The sequence below is a fragment of the Salvelinus sp. IW2-2015 genome, linkage group LG32 (assembly GCF_002910315.2).
Source record: "Salvelinus sp. IW2-2015 linkage group LG32, ASM291031v2, whole genome shotgun sequence".
Classification (NCBI taxonomy): Eukaryota; Metazoa; Chordata; class Actinopteri; order Salmoniformes; family Salmonidae; genus Salvelinus; species Salvelinus sp. IW2-2015.
Genome location: NC_036871.1, coordinates 31,487,147 through 31,501,622, shown reverse-complemented (window position 1 = coordinate 31,501,622; position 14,476 = coordinate 31,487,147). Strand labels below are relative to the sequence as shown.

The 14,476-nt window shown below is 44.4% G+C and overlaps 1 protein-coding gene across 1 annotated transcript in view; it reads right to left on the bottom strand.

Annotated features, from left to right (window-relative positions):
• The window catches only part of LOC111956639 (actin-binding protein IPP), a 390,618-nt gene that overhangs the window by 30,591 nt on the left and 345,551 nt on the right, over positions 1-14,476 (bottom strand). The gene's annotated exons all lie outside the window — the stretch shown is intronic.

Genomic DNA, 14,476 nt, shown 5'->3' with positions numbered 1-14,476 from the left:
TACATCTGTGCTGACCGAGCCATCACCAGTCAACATTGAAAATGCTTGTTGGCGCTTTAATATGTTCTTCATTTTCTTTCAGAGCAACACAGAGGCACCCAGGTGAAAGCTTGTTGGCTCGGCCTCACACTGCCCAAGAGAAGCAAGGATCTCTTCAAAAAGCCCCAGCTCTCTGGCAATAAAAAAGGCCATTGTGTAGGTCTGCATGTATAAGGTGCCTCTCCTCTGCTGCCCTAAGGCACATGTTATGCAGCAACATGCACGCTGCTTGGCCCGGAGAAGACTGTCCCCCAAGCTGTTGGACACCTGGGACCAGACTGGATGGTCTTTCTGGAGAACATCCACATACTCCAGTCTTGGGGGGGATTGAGGAGACTTGTTCCTTAAATTGTAGGTATTCATCTGCTGTTTTATTCTCTCCGATGTCCGCTTGATTTTTCTGAAGAGCCACACAGCAATGGTTTGTCCACCTGAAAAACAATTTAAAGAAATGGTAATGAAAATCTTGAAATTTGATAGTAATAGTTCAAACACCTGGGTGAATGACACTTAGATAACAACAGCAGTGATATGGAGGGTGTGATGCAGTGTTCAACAACACTGAATTGGCTGCAGTACCTGCATACTTTCTGACCAGGCCACAATAGATAGAGCGCTCCAGGACCAGCCTATGGCTCGTGGCCAGCAGACAGTAAGTCTTCTTAGTCTGCAGACTTTCCAAAATTGCTGCACAGTGTTGGAGACCAGTGTACAGTCCGGTCAGAAGACAATGTAGAATGGATTTWWAAAWWTTTTTTTTTCACCTTTATTTAAGGGAGGGAGGTAAGAGTATATAGTAAAAGGGAGTAGCTCTGCATCCAGAAAATGGTGGTACCAGGACACAGTATGGTATAGGAAAGTTGAAAGAGAGCGACCCGGCTCTACATATTTTACAGGTTTGTGACTCACTGACACCGTCCCCGGTTTCTGCGTTGACGCATCCCGTGCACATTTGTCCACCCACACTCACAGACTGGAATAACACCGTTCAGGTACGGAAATATATACTCCCTTGGAGTGTGGGTCAGGCTGACTAGCCAATCAGGACCTGTAGAGACTGTATGGCTAGAGATTGCCCAGGGGTGAGACATGAAAATTAGTCCCCCAGTGCCCTCGGCAGGGGGATTCTGTAACAGCCACCCCTAAATATGTGCAGCATATTTACAAAAATAAAAGGATTCCCTGCCGGAATGTCAGTAGTGGTGGTCCAGCCAACCTGTGTAGGTACCGCATGCAGCCACTCCATTAGCTGCAGGTCAGGAKCCGCCAGGGGACAGAGGGCTTAAGGTGTTGATGCGGGTAGCACGTCAGAGTAGGGCCAGCCCACTGCAACAAGTCAGGGGGACAGAATAGTACAATGCCATATCACCAAGGATAAATGGCTTCTCCTGATTTCAATCGAACTTCTTAACTTCTCCAGCATTAGCCCAGCTGTTGGTTATACACAAAAACACATCACACAAGTCACACAGAAGAGGGCTAGTGAAACTAACCAATTGTGAGATACATCCCATTCGTCAACATCCAGTATACCTCAGTTGGTGTGTCTGATGCTCCTCCTAAACAGCAGTTGACTTTGTCTTGGTCACAAAATAACCGCCCAACAATGCTGGTCCCAAACCATCTTTTCCTGGGGAGCCCAAATAATGCATCTGCTGCAATCATTTTATGACCATTTTCTTTTAAAACAATGATTAATTATACCAAACTATTAGGGACACTGGGAATGGACATTTGCAAGGGGAAGCATAAGTCATAGCATAGTTTCTTCGTGAATGTATCTGTAATCGGTAGTATCCACTAAGCGGATGATTGGTCCACCTAGCTTTACCAGAGCCCCGTTATCCAGCGTGTTGTGGATCCAGACCATTGTGGCAACCGTAGCAGCCTGGGTAGCAAAGCCACCCAGAAAACTTAGCCCTGTCTGGGAATCACGTACTTTAGCCGTTTCTGCCTCCGACAACTTGGACGAGGGATTGGGTTTTTGAGAGGCTCACAATAGTATTGCCACATAACATTACTACTGTTTGGCAAGGCAATGATATAAGAACTATAAAAAAGACAACTGATGTGGTAGGATCCAGATATACACTACATGGACAAAGGTATGTGGACACCTGCTAATCGAACATTCATTCCAAAATCATGGTCATTAATATAGTGTTGGTCTCCCCTTCGCTGCTACAACGGCAGCAGCGTAAAAGAGGGAGGGAGGGGAGTGGGGGGGGGGGAAATGCAAATAGTCTGGGTAGCCATTTGATTAGATGTTCAGGAGACTTATGGCTTGGGGGTAGAAGCTGTTTAGAAGCCTTTTGGACCTAGACTTGGCACTCTGGTACCGCTTGAAGTGCGGTAGCAGAGAGAACAATCTATGACTAGGGTGGCTGGATTCTTTGACAATTTTTAGGGCCTTCCTCTGACACCGCCTGGTAGTCCTGGATGACAGGAAGCTTGGTCCCGGTGATGTGCTGGGCCGTACGCACTACCTTCTGTAGTGCCTTGCGACCGGAGGCCGAGCATTTGCCATACCAGGCAGTGATGCAACCTGTCAGGATGCTCTTGATGGTGCAGCTGTAAAACCTTTTGAGGATCTGAGGACCCATGCCAAATATTTTCAGTGTCCTGAGTGGGAATAGGTTTTCTCATTGTTATCGGAGATCAGGCCTACCACTGTTGTGTCTTGGCAAACTTAATGATGGTGTTGGAGTTGTGCAGTCATGAGTGAACAGGGAGTACAGGAGGGGACTGAGCACGCACCCCTGAGGGGCCCCCGTGTTGAGGATCAGCGTGGCGGATGTGTTGTTACCTACCCTTATCACCTGGGTGCGGCCCGTCAGGAAGTCCAGGATCCAGTTGCAGAGGGAGGTGTTTACTCCCAGGGTCCTAAGCGTAGTGATGAGCTTTGAGGGTACTATGGTGTTGAACGCTTAGCTGTAGTCAATGAATAGCATTCTAACATACAGTTGAAGTCAGAAGTTTACATACACCTTAGCCAAATACATTTAAACTCAGTTTTTCACAATTCCTGAAATGTAATCCTAGTAAAACTTCCCTGTCTTAGGTCAGTTAGGATCACCACTTTATTTTAAGAATGTGAAACGTCAGAATAATATTTGAGATAACGATTTATTTCAGCTTTTATTTATTTCATCACATTCCCAGTGGGTCAGAAGTTTACATACACTCAATTAGTATTTGGTAGCATTGCCTTTAAATTGTTTAACTTGGATCAAACGTTTCGGGTAGCCTTCCACAAGCTTCCCACAATAAGTTGGGTGATTTTTGGCCCATTCCTCCTGACAGAGCTGGTGTAACCGAGTCAGGTTTGTAGGCCTCCTTGCTCGCACACGCTTTTTAGTTCTGCCCACAAATTTTCTATGGATTGAGGTCAGGGCTTTGTGATGGCCACTCCAATACCTTGACTTTGCTTTCCTTAAGCCATTTTCCCACATCTTTGGAAGTATGCTTGGGGTCATTGTCCATTTAGAAGACCCATTTGCGACCAAGCCTTAACTTCCTGACTGATGTCTTGAGATGTTGCTTCAATATATCCACATAATTTTCCTGCCTCATGATGCCATCTATTTTGTGAAGTGCACCAGTCCCTCCTGCAGCAAAGCACCCCCTCAACATGATGCTGCCACCCCCGTGCTTCACGGTTGGGATGGTGTTCTTCGGCTTGCAAGCCTCCCCTTTTTCCTCCAAACGTAACGATGGTAACTATGGCCAAACAGTTCTATTTTTGTTTCATCAGACCAGCGGACATTTCTCTAAAAAGTATGATCTTTGTCCTCATGTGCAGTTGCAAACGTAGTCTGGCTTTTTTATGGCGGTTTTGAAGCAGTTGCTTCTTCCTTGCTGAGCGGCCTTTCAGGTTTTGTCAATATAGGACTCGTTTTACTGTGGATATAGATACTTTTGTACCTGCTTTCTCCAGCATCTTCACAAGGTCCTTTGCTGTTTTGGGATTGATTTGCACTTTTCGCACCAAAGGACATTAATCTCTAGGAGACAGAACGCGCCTCCTTCCTGAGCGGTATGACGGCTGCGTGGTCCCATGGTGTTTATACTTGCATACTATTGTTTGTACAGATGAACGTGGTACATTCAGGCATTTGGAAATTGCTCCCAAGGATTAAACAGACTTGTGGAGGTCTACAATTTTATTTCTGAGGTCTTGGCTGATTTCTTTTGATTTTCCCATGATGTCAAACAAAGAGGCACTGAGTTTGAAGGTAGGCCTTAAAATACATCCCCAGTTACACCTCCAATTGACTCAAATGATGTCAATTAGCCTATCAGAAGCTTCTAAAGCCATGACATAATTTTCTGGAATTTTACAAGCTGTTGAAAGGCACAGTCAACTTGGTGTATGTAAACTTCTGACCCACTGGAATTGTGATGCAGTGAAATAATCTGTCTGTAAACAATTGTTGGAAAAATTACTTGTGTCATGTACAAAATATAGTTTAACAAGAAATTTGTGGAGTGGTTGAAAAATTAGTTTTAATGACTCCAACCTAAGTGTATGTTCCTTTTGTCCAGGTGGGAAAGGGCAGTGTGGAGTGTAATAGAGATTGCATCATCTGTGGATCTGTTGGTGCAGTATGCAAATTAGAGTGGGTCTAGGGTTTCTGGGATAATGGTGTTGATGTGAGCCAGCCTTTCAAAGCACTTCATGGCTACAGATGTGAGTGCTACGGGTCAGTAGTCATTTAGGCAGGTTACTTTAGTGTTCTTTGGCACAGGGACTATGGTGGTCTGCTTGAAACATGTTGATATTACAGACTCAGACAGGGAGAGGTTGAAAATGTAATTGAAGAAACTTGCCAGTTGGTCAGCGCATGCTCGGAGTACATGTCCTGGTAATCCGTCTGGCCCTGCGGCCTTGTGAGTGTTGACCTCTTTAAAAGGTCTTACTCACATCGGCTGAGAAGAGCGTGATCACAGTCATCCGGAACAGCTGATGCTCTCATGCATGTTTCAGTGTTACTTGCCTCGAAGCGAGCATAGAAGTTATTTAGGTCGTCTGGTAGGCTCGTGTAACTGGGCAGCTATCGGCTGTGCTTCCCTTTGAGTTCTGTAATAGTTTGCAAGCCCTGCCACATCCGATGAGCGTAGGAGCCGGTGTAGTATGATTCGATCTTAGTCCTGTATTGATGTTTTGCCTGTTTGATGGTTCGTCAGAGGGCAAAGCAGGGTTTCTTATTATCTTACAGGTTCCAGGTCAACCTGAGTCCCGCACCTTGAAAGCGGCAGCTCTACCTTTTAGTTCAGTGAGGATGTTGCCTGTAGTCCATGGCTTCTGGTTGGGGTATGTACGTACAGTCACTGTGGGGATGACGTCATCGATGAAGCCAGTGACTGATGTGGTGTACTCCTCAATGCCATCGGAAGAATCCCGGAACATATTCCAGTCTGTGCTAGCAAAACAGTCCTGCAGTTTAGCATCTGCTTCATCTGACCACTTTTTTTATTGACCGAGTCACTGGTGCATCCTGCTTTAATTTTTGCCTATAAGCAGGAATCAGGAGGATAGAATTATGTTCATATTTGCCAAATGGAGGGTGAGCTTTGTACGCGTCTTTGTGTGTGGAGTAAAGGTGATCTAGAATTTTTTTCCCCCTCTTGTTGCACATTTGACATGCTGATAGAAATTTGGTAAAACTGATTTAAGTTATCCTGCATTAAAGTCCCCGGCCACTAGGAGTGCCGCTTCTGAACATTTTCCTGTTTGCTTATGGCGGTATACAGCTCCTTGAGTGTGGTCTTAGTGCCAGCATCTGTCTGTGTTGGTATGTAGACAGCTACGAAAAATACAGATAAACTCTCTTGGTAGATAGTGTGGTCTAACGCTTATCATGAGATACTCTACCTCAGCCAAGCAAAACCTCGAGATTTCCTTAGATATTGTGTACTAGCTGTTGTTTACAAATATACATAGACCACCCCTCCTTGTCTTACCAGAGGCTGCTGTTCTATCCTGACAATAGTGTATAACCCGCCAGCTGTATGTTATCCATGTTGTCGTTCAGCCACGACTCGGTGAAACATAAGATATTACAGTTTTTAATGTCCCTTTGGTAGGATATGTGATTTTAGTTCATCCCAATTATTTTCCAGCGATTTTACGTTGGCTTATGGATGGCAAAGGCAGATTAGCCACTCGTTGCCTGATCCTCACAAGGCACCCCGATCTCTTTCCGCAAAATCTCTGTCTCTTTCTCCTGTGAATGAACGGGATGAGGGCCTGTTCGGGTGTCTGGAGTAAATCCCTCTRGTCCGACTCATTAAAGAAAAATTATTTATCCAATTCAAGGTGAGTAATCTCTGTTCTGATGTCCGGAAGCTCTTTTGGGTTATGGTTGAACAGGGTTCTGGTTGAGGTCAGGACTCTGTGCACCCCAGTCAGTTTCTTCCACACCGATCTCAACAAACCATTTCTTTATGGACCTCCCTTTGTGCATGGGGCATTGTCATGCTGAAACCGGAAAGGGCTTTCCCCAAACCGTTGCCACGAAGTTGGAAGCACAGAATGTCGTAGCGTTAAGATTTCCCTTCTCTGGAACTAAGGGGCCTAGCCCGAACCATGGTGATCTGCCTACCCATGTGAGAGACGCAGACTCGGTCTCAACCTTTAAGTCTTTACTGAAGACTTATCTCTTCAGTAGGTCATATGATTGAGTGTAGCCTGGCCCAGGAGTGTGAAGGTGAACGGAAAGGCTCTGGAGCAACGAACCGCCCTTGCTGTCTCTGCCAGGCCGGTTCCCCTCTCTCCACTGGGATTCTCTGCCTCTAACCCTGTTACAGGGGCTGAGTCACTGGCTTGCTGGTGCTCTTTCATGCCGTCCCTAGGAGGGGTGCGTCACTTGAGTGGGTTGAGTTACTGACGTGATCTTCCTGTCTGGGTTGGCCGCGCCGGCCTTGGTTTGTGCTGTGGTGGAGACCTTTTGTGGGCTATTACTCGGCCTTGTCTCAGGATGTAAGTTGGTGGTGAGGATTACCCTCTAGTGGTGCGGGGGCTGTGCTTTGGCAAAGTGGTGGGGTTTTCCTTCTATTTGGCCCTGTCCGGGGGTTTCTTCGGATGGGGCCAGGATGTCTCCTGACCGCTCCTGTCTCAGCCTCCAGTATTTATGCTGCAGTAGTTTTGTGTCGGGGGCTAGGGTCAGTTGGTGTACCTGGAGTACTTCTCCTGTCTTATCCAGTGGTGTCCTGTGGGAATTTTAAGGATGCTCTCTCTAATCTCTCCGTTTCTCTCTTTCTCTCTGAGAACTGAGCCGTAGGACCATACGGCAGGACTACCGGCATGATGACACCTTGCTGTCCCCAGTCCGCCTGGCCTTGCTGCTATTCCAGTTTCAACGTGTTCTGCCTGTGGTTACGGAACCCCTACCTGTCCCAGACCTGCTGTTTTCAACTCTTAATGATCGCTATGAAAAGCGCCAACTGAGATTTTTCCTGATTATTATTTGACCATGCTTTCATTTATGAACATTTTGAAAATCTTGGCTCTCTCTAATTTTTCTCCTTCTCTTTCTTTCTCTCGGAGGACCTGAGCCCTAGGACCATACGTCGGGACTACCGCCGTGGTGACTCCTTTGCTGTCCCCAGTCGCCTGGCCTTGCTGCTATTCCAGTTTCAACTGTTCTGTCCTGCGGTTATGGAACCCCTACCTGGTCCCGAGACCTGCTGTTTTTCAGTTCACTGCTTAAATGATGGCTATGAAAAGCCAACTAGATTTATTCCTGATTTATTATGACCATGCTTGTCATTATATGGGAAATTTTGAAACATCTGGCTCTCATCGTAATTTCTCCTTCGCTCTTCTTTCTTTCTCTCGGAGGACCTGGGCCCTAGGACCATGCGTCGGGAACTGCCCCCGTGTGACGTCTTGCTCGTCCCAGTCCGCCCTGGCCCTTGCTGCTATTCCAGTTCAGCTGTTCTGCTCTGCGGTTATGGGAACCGCTACCTTGTCCCCAGACCTTGTTGTTTTCAGACTCTTGAATGAATCGGCTATGAAAGCCCAACTGAAAATTATTCATGATTTTATTTGACCATGCTTTGGTCACTTATGACATTTTGACATCTTGGCATAGTTCTGTATATAATCTCCACCCGGAACAGCCAGAAGAGGACTGGCCACCCCTCATAGCCTGGGTTCCTCTCTAGGTTCTTTCTAGTTTTGGCCTTTCTAGGGAGGTTTTTCCTTAGCCACGTCGCTCTACAAAACTGCATTACTAGCTGTTTGGGGTTTTAGGCCTTGGTGTCTGTACAGCACTTCGAGAATATTAGCTGATGTACGAAGGGCTTATATAAAATAAAATTGATTGATTGATTGATTGATCTTAGGCTTGTGTGCGGCTGCTCGGCCATGTGAAATCCATTTCATGAAAGCTCCCACCGAACAGTTATTGTGCTGACGTTGCTTCCAGAGGCAGTTTTGGAACTCTGTAGTGAGGTGTTTGCAACCGAGGGACAGACGATTTTTACGTGCTTCAGAACTTTGCGGTCCCTTTTGCTTAAGCTTGTGTGGCCTACCACTTTGTAGATGAGCCGTTGTTGCCTCTATACGTTTCCACTTCACAATAACAGCACTTACAGTTGACCGGGGCACCTCTAGCAGCGCAGACACTTGACGAAGTGACTTGTTGAAGGTGGCATCCTTATGACAGTGCCATCTTGAAAGTATATGGAGATTGCATGGCTGTGCGCTCGATTTTATCATAAGTCAGCCACAGGCGTGGCTGAAATAGCCAAATCTACAAATTTAAGTAGTGTCACATACTTTTGTGTACATATAGTGTTTTCCCCTTAACATTATGAACAGCATTGAATTCATAATATACAGTTGAAGTCGGAAGTTTACATACACTTATTTTGGAGTCATTACAACTGTCTTTTTCAACCACTCCACAAATGTCTTGAAGAAGTTAACTTCTTATGGGGCTGGGGCAGTAGAGTAGCTTGGATGAATAAGGTGCCACGAAGTAAACTGCCTGCTACTCAGGCCCAGAAGCTAAGATATGCATAGGTATTAGTAGATTTGGATAGAAAACACTCTGAAGTTTCTTAAAAATGTTTGAATGATGTCTGTGAGTATAACAGAACTCTTATGGCAGGCAAAAACCTGAGAACAAATCCAACCAGGAAGTGGGGAATCTGAAGTTTGTAGGTTTGCCTATCCAATATACAGTGTCTATGGGGTCATATTGCACTTCCCAAGGCTTCCACTAGATGTCAACAGTCTTTAACCTTGTTTGATGCTTCTACTGTGAAGGAGGGGGGAATGAGAGCTGATTGAGTCAGGGGTCTGGCAGAGTGCCACGGCTTCACTTCAGGCGCGCCCCCGTGAGAAGTAGCTGCGTAGCTACCTCTCACGGGGGCGCGCCTGAGTGAGCTCGTGGCACTCTGCCAGACCCCTGACTCAATCAGCTCTCATTCCCCCCTCCTTCACAGTAGGAATTTTCATTTCTAAAGACAAAGGAATTCTCCGGTTGAAACATTATTGAAGATTTATGTTAAAAACATCCTAAAGATTGATTCTATACATCGTTTGACATGTTTCTACGAACTGTAATGGAACTGTTTTGACTTTGTCTGGACTAAGTGTGCCTGCGCGTCGTGAATTTGGATTTTTTAACTAAACGCGTGAACAAAAAGGAGGTATTTGGACATAAATTATGGACTTCATCGAACAAAACAAACATTTATTGTGGAACTGGGATTCCTGGGAGTGCATTCTGATGAAGATCATCAAAGGTAAGTGAATATTTATAATGCTATTTCTGACTTCTGTTGACTCCACAACATGGCGGGTACCTGTATGGCTTGTTTTTGTGTCTGAGCGCCGTACTCAGATTATTGGATATTGCAAACTTTTCCGTAAAGTTTTTTTGAAATCTGACACAGCGGTTGCATTAAGGAGAAGTTTATCTAAAGTTCCATGTATAACACTTGTATCTTGTATCAATGGACCTCCTTATTATCCAGGACCTCCTTATTATGAGTATTTCTGTAAATTGATGTGGCTCTCTGCAAAATCACCGGATGTTTTGGAGGCAAAACATTACTGAACATAACGCGCACTAAGATTTTTGGATATAAATATGAACTTTATCGAACAAAACATACATGTATTGTGTAACATGAAGTCCTATGAGTGTCATCTGATGAAGATCATCGAATGTTAGTGATTCATTTTATCTCTATTTCTAATTTTTGTGACTCCTCTCTTTGGCTGTAAAAATGGCTGTGTTTTTCTGTGACTAGGTACTGACCTAACTTAACCAGATGGTGTGCTTTCGTCGTAAAGCCTTTTTGAAATCGGACACTGTGGTGGGATTAACAACAAGTACATCTTTAAAATGGTGTAAAATACTTGTATGTTTGAGGAACTTTAATTAGGCGCCCTGCACTTTCACTGGCTGTTGTCAAGTCGATCCCGTTAACGGGATCTCAGCCATAAGAAGTTTTAAACTATAGTTTTGGCAAGTCGGTTACTTTGTGCAAGTCATTTTTCCAACAATTGTTTACAGACAGATTACTTTCCTTCTAATTCACTGTATTACAATTCCAGTGGCTCAGAAGTTACCATACACTAAGTTGACTGTGCCTTTCAACAGCTTGGACAATTCCAGAAAATGAAGCCATGGCTTTAGAAGCTTCTGATAGGCTAATTGACATAATTTGAGTCAATTGGAGGTGTACATGTGGATGTTTTTCAAGGCCTACCTTCAACCTCAGTGCCTCTTTGCTTGACATCATGGGAAATCAAAAGAAATCAGCCAAGACCTCAGAAATAAAATTGGAGACCTCCACAAGTCTGGTTAATCCTTGGGAGCAATTTCCAAATGCCTGAATGTACCACGTTCATCTGTACAAACAATAGTACGCAAGTATAAACAACAGGGGACCACGCAGCCGTCATAAAGCTCAGGAAGAAGACACGTTCTGTCTCCTAGAGATGAACGTACTTTGGTGCAAAAAGTGCAAATCAATCCCAGAACAACAGCAAAGGACATTGTGAAGATGCTGGAGGAAACAGGTACAAAAGTATCTATATCCACAGTAAAACAAGTCCTATATCAACATTACCTGAAAGGCCGGTCAGCAAAGAAGAAGCCACTGCTCCAAAACCGCCATAAAAAAGCCAGACTACGGCTTGCAAATGCACATGGGGACAAAGATCATACTTTTTGGATCAATGTCCTCAGGTCTGATGAAACAAAAATAGAACTGTTTGGCCATAATGACCATCGTTATGTTTGGAGGAAAAAGGGGGAGGCTTGCAAGCCGAAGAACACCATCCCAACCGTGAAGCACGGGGGTGGCAGCATAATGTTGTGAGGGTGCTTTGCTGCAGGAGGGACTGGTGCACTTCATAAAATAGATGGCATCATGAGGCAGGAAAATGATGTTGCTTCAATATATCCACATCTCAAGACATCAGTCAGGAAGTTAAAGCTTGCAAATGGGTCTTCCAACTGGATAATGACCCCAAGCATACTTCCAAAGTTGTGGCAAAATGGTTTAAGGTCAACAAAGTCAAGGTATTGGAGTGGCCATCACAAAGCCCTGACCTCAATCCTATAGAATATTTGTGGGCAGAACTGAAAAAGCGTGTGCGAGCAAGGAGGCCGATCAACCTGACTCAGTTACACCAGCTCTGTCAGGAGGAATGGTCCAAAAATCACCCAACCTATTGTGGGAAGCTTGTGGAAGGCTACCCGAAACATTTGACCCAAGTTAAACAATTTAAAGGCAATGCTACCAAATACTAATTGAGTGTATGTAAACTTCTGACCCACTGGGATGTGATGAAAGAAATAAAAGCTGAAATAAATCATTTCTCTACTATTATGACATTTCATATTCTTAAAATAAAATGATGATCCTAACTGACCTAAGACAGGGAATTTTTACTAGGATTAAATGTCAGGGATTGTGAAACTGAGTTTAAATGTATTTGGCTAAGGTGAATGTAAACTTCCCACTTCAACTGTATATGAGCACATATAAGAATCTTAGTTTACTGAGACTTTATAGCTATTCCTTAATTGGTATCATTGACATACCTGTGGACAGAAAGGACAATTTGATCCATCCGAGGTCAGTGGTGCCAACATCCTGACAGTCTCTCGTTCAAACTGCCAGCGTTTGAACTCCTCAAATGACTCATTTGTGAGCTTCCGGTGGAGCTTAATTGTCTGGAGATTTTTTTTTTTTACTACAACTCATAGTAAAAAATATTTGCATGTATGGTTTGATTTCCAATTTAAAATACAATAACTACCTTCCAGCATGCATTGGATTTAGGAAAAGCCAAGGTAATCCCCCTCAAAAGACACCCCACAATCGGGCTGCAAGGCTGCAAATTGTCGCAGGAGGTCCACTGAAATTGCTGTTTGAGGCTGATTAGGGGTGGCATGTTCCAGCTAACAGCTGCAAAACTGCAGCCAGACATCATGAGCTCTTCCTGAAATGAGGACATTCCGTTTCTTAGATTGCATTGCAATACTTTACTGCCGATGTTGGTGAGATGCATGTCTTAAGAACTTTCAAAAATTACTCCATATTTTCATCATATCCCAGCTGCGTTCAGGTCGAAGAGACTCAACATCAAAAAACACAAGGGCAAACAAGTTTTTTTCCTTCTTGCCATTAACCACACAATTCATTCAAAGTACATCAACTCCTCCAAGAATCCTCTTTAGTATATCAATATCTGATGCTGCCTGGCTACCCATCCACATTGCTCCAGTTCAACTGACATTTCTACACCACAAAGAGTCTGAATTTGCCTCACTCCCCTACGATAATTTCTAGAATGCGAACACTTTCTGACCGTTCTGATTGGTCACAGAAACCGATGGGTTGATACTCACCAGACATGTCACCCATTGACCTTGTTAGGGATGCTCTGGATCGACGTGTAAGACAGCGTGTTCCAGTTCCCACCAATATCCAGCAACTTCGCACAGCCATTGAAGAGTGGGACAACATTCCACAGGCCACAATCAACAGACTGATCAACTTTATGCAAAGGAAATGTGTCACGCTGCATGAGGCAAATGGTGGTCACACCAGATACTGACAAATTTTCTGATCCTCACCCCTACTTTTCTTTAAGGTGCATATCTGGATTCCCAGTCATGTGAAATCCATATATTAGGTCCTAATGAATTTATCAATTGACTGATTTATATGAACTGTAAATACACCCCCCCCCCCCCACCTGTTGGCTTAAGAGGTTAATAAGGGTTGAATTCAGTAGGGTACAACGTTACAGAATGTTCTGTATAAAAATGTAGAAATACATTGTGTATAATAGATATGATTCTCATGTACATCAAGGATCCATGTCAGTTCTATCTGCAACATTTCAGATGTTAGCCCTCCTGAACATTATCCTGGCACCTATAGAATCCACACACACATACACGAAAGGGCTCAAAGTTTGAGAGAATTCACATTTTTATTCATAAAAATGTATGCATTGACAAAAGCATGTCCATTGTAGTGTTACTCTGGCATAGCTCTACAAAACCCTAAAGATGATGGAGATCCTCCTCTTAAGCATTCCAAGCAGGAAGCTGTAAACCTGCAACTCTGATCCCTCACTACAGTATATAAGCACCACTAGTGCAACAGTTGTGGTAGGGTCTCACTGCTCTCACTTTATAGAATGGGAAGACAAAAGTAACACACTGCTGCTTTCTGCCAGAGTGTCTTGATGGTCTTATCAACTCTGTTCTCAGTCATTAGAAAATGTTTGTCAATGAGGTTGTGTTTCATAATGTGTGGGGTGGGCCCCAGCTGGTTTCTCTAGGATGCTCTAAATTGTCTCGTCATGGTGATGGATCAGTAGACAGTTTGGTTTGTTCTGAGGGCACTGTGTACTCGCTGGTGTGTGCGGAGATTACTCTGCTGAGCGAAACACCTCCCGCACGTGACACAGCTGTACGGTTTCTCTCCCGTATGAATCCGCTGATGCATCTCCAGGTGACCAAACCGGTCAAAGCTCTTTCCACAGAAGGAGCAAACAAACCACTTCTCTCTTGCTGGGGTTCTCCTTGGGGATACTTTTGTTGAGTGAAAACTATTTGGGGCAAGCGAAAATACATTGTTTAGCCAAATGTTGGAATATGCTGCACCCTCATTGGCTAGCGTTTGTTTGTCTGACGGCACTCTCGTAGTTGTCCCATCCTGCCTTCTCTCTAGGTGCATGGTTTCTCTGTGCTGTCCTGGCTGTGCCTGAACCAAATATGTAGGGGTACTTCTTCTGTCATTCCAAACAGACTGTGGTCGCATCTCTTCTTTCATAACTCTGTTAATGTCACCCATTTTGGACGATGGAATGCTATCAAGACCCTCCACTGCACTTTGAATGAGCTGTATGTCTGTATCTTGATCCAGTGGATATTGTTCTGTGCACTTA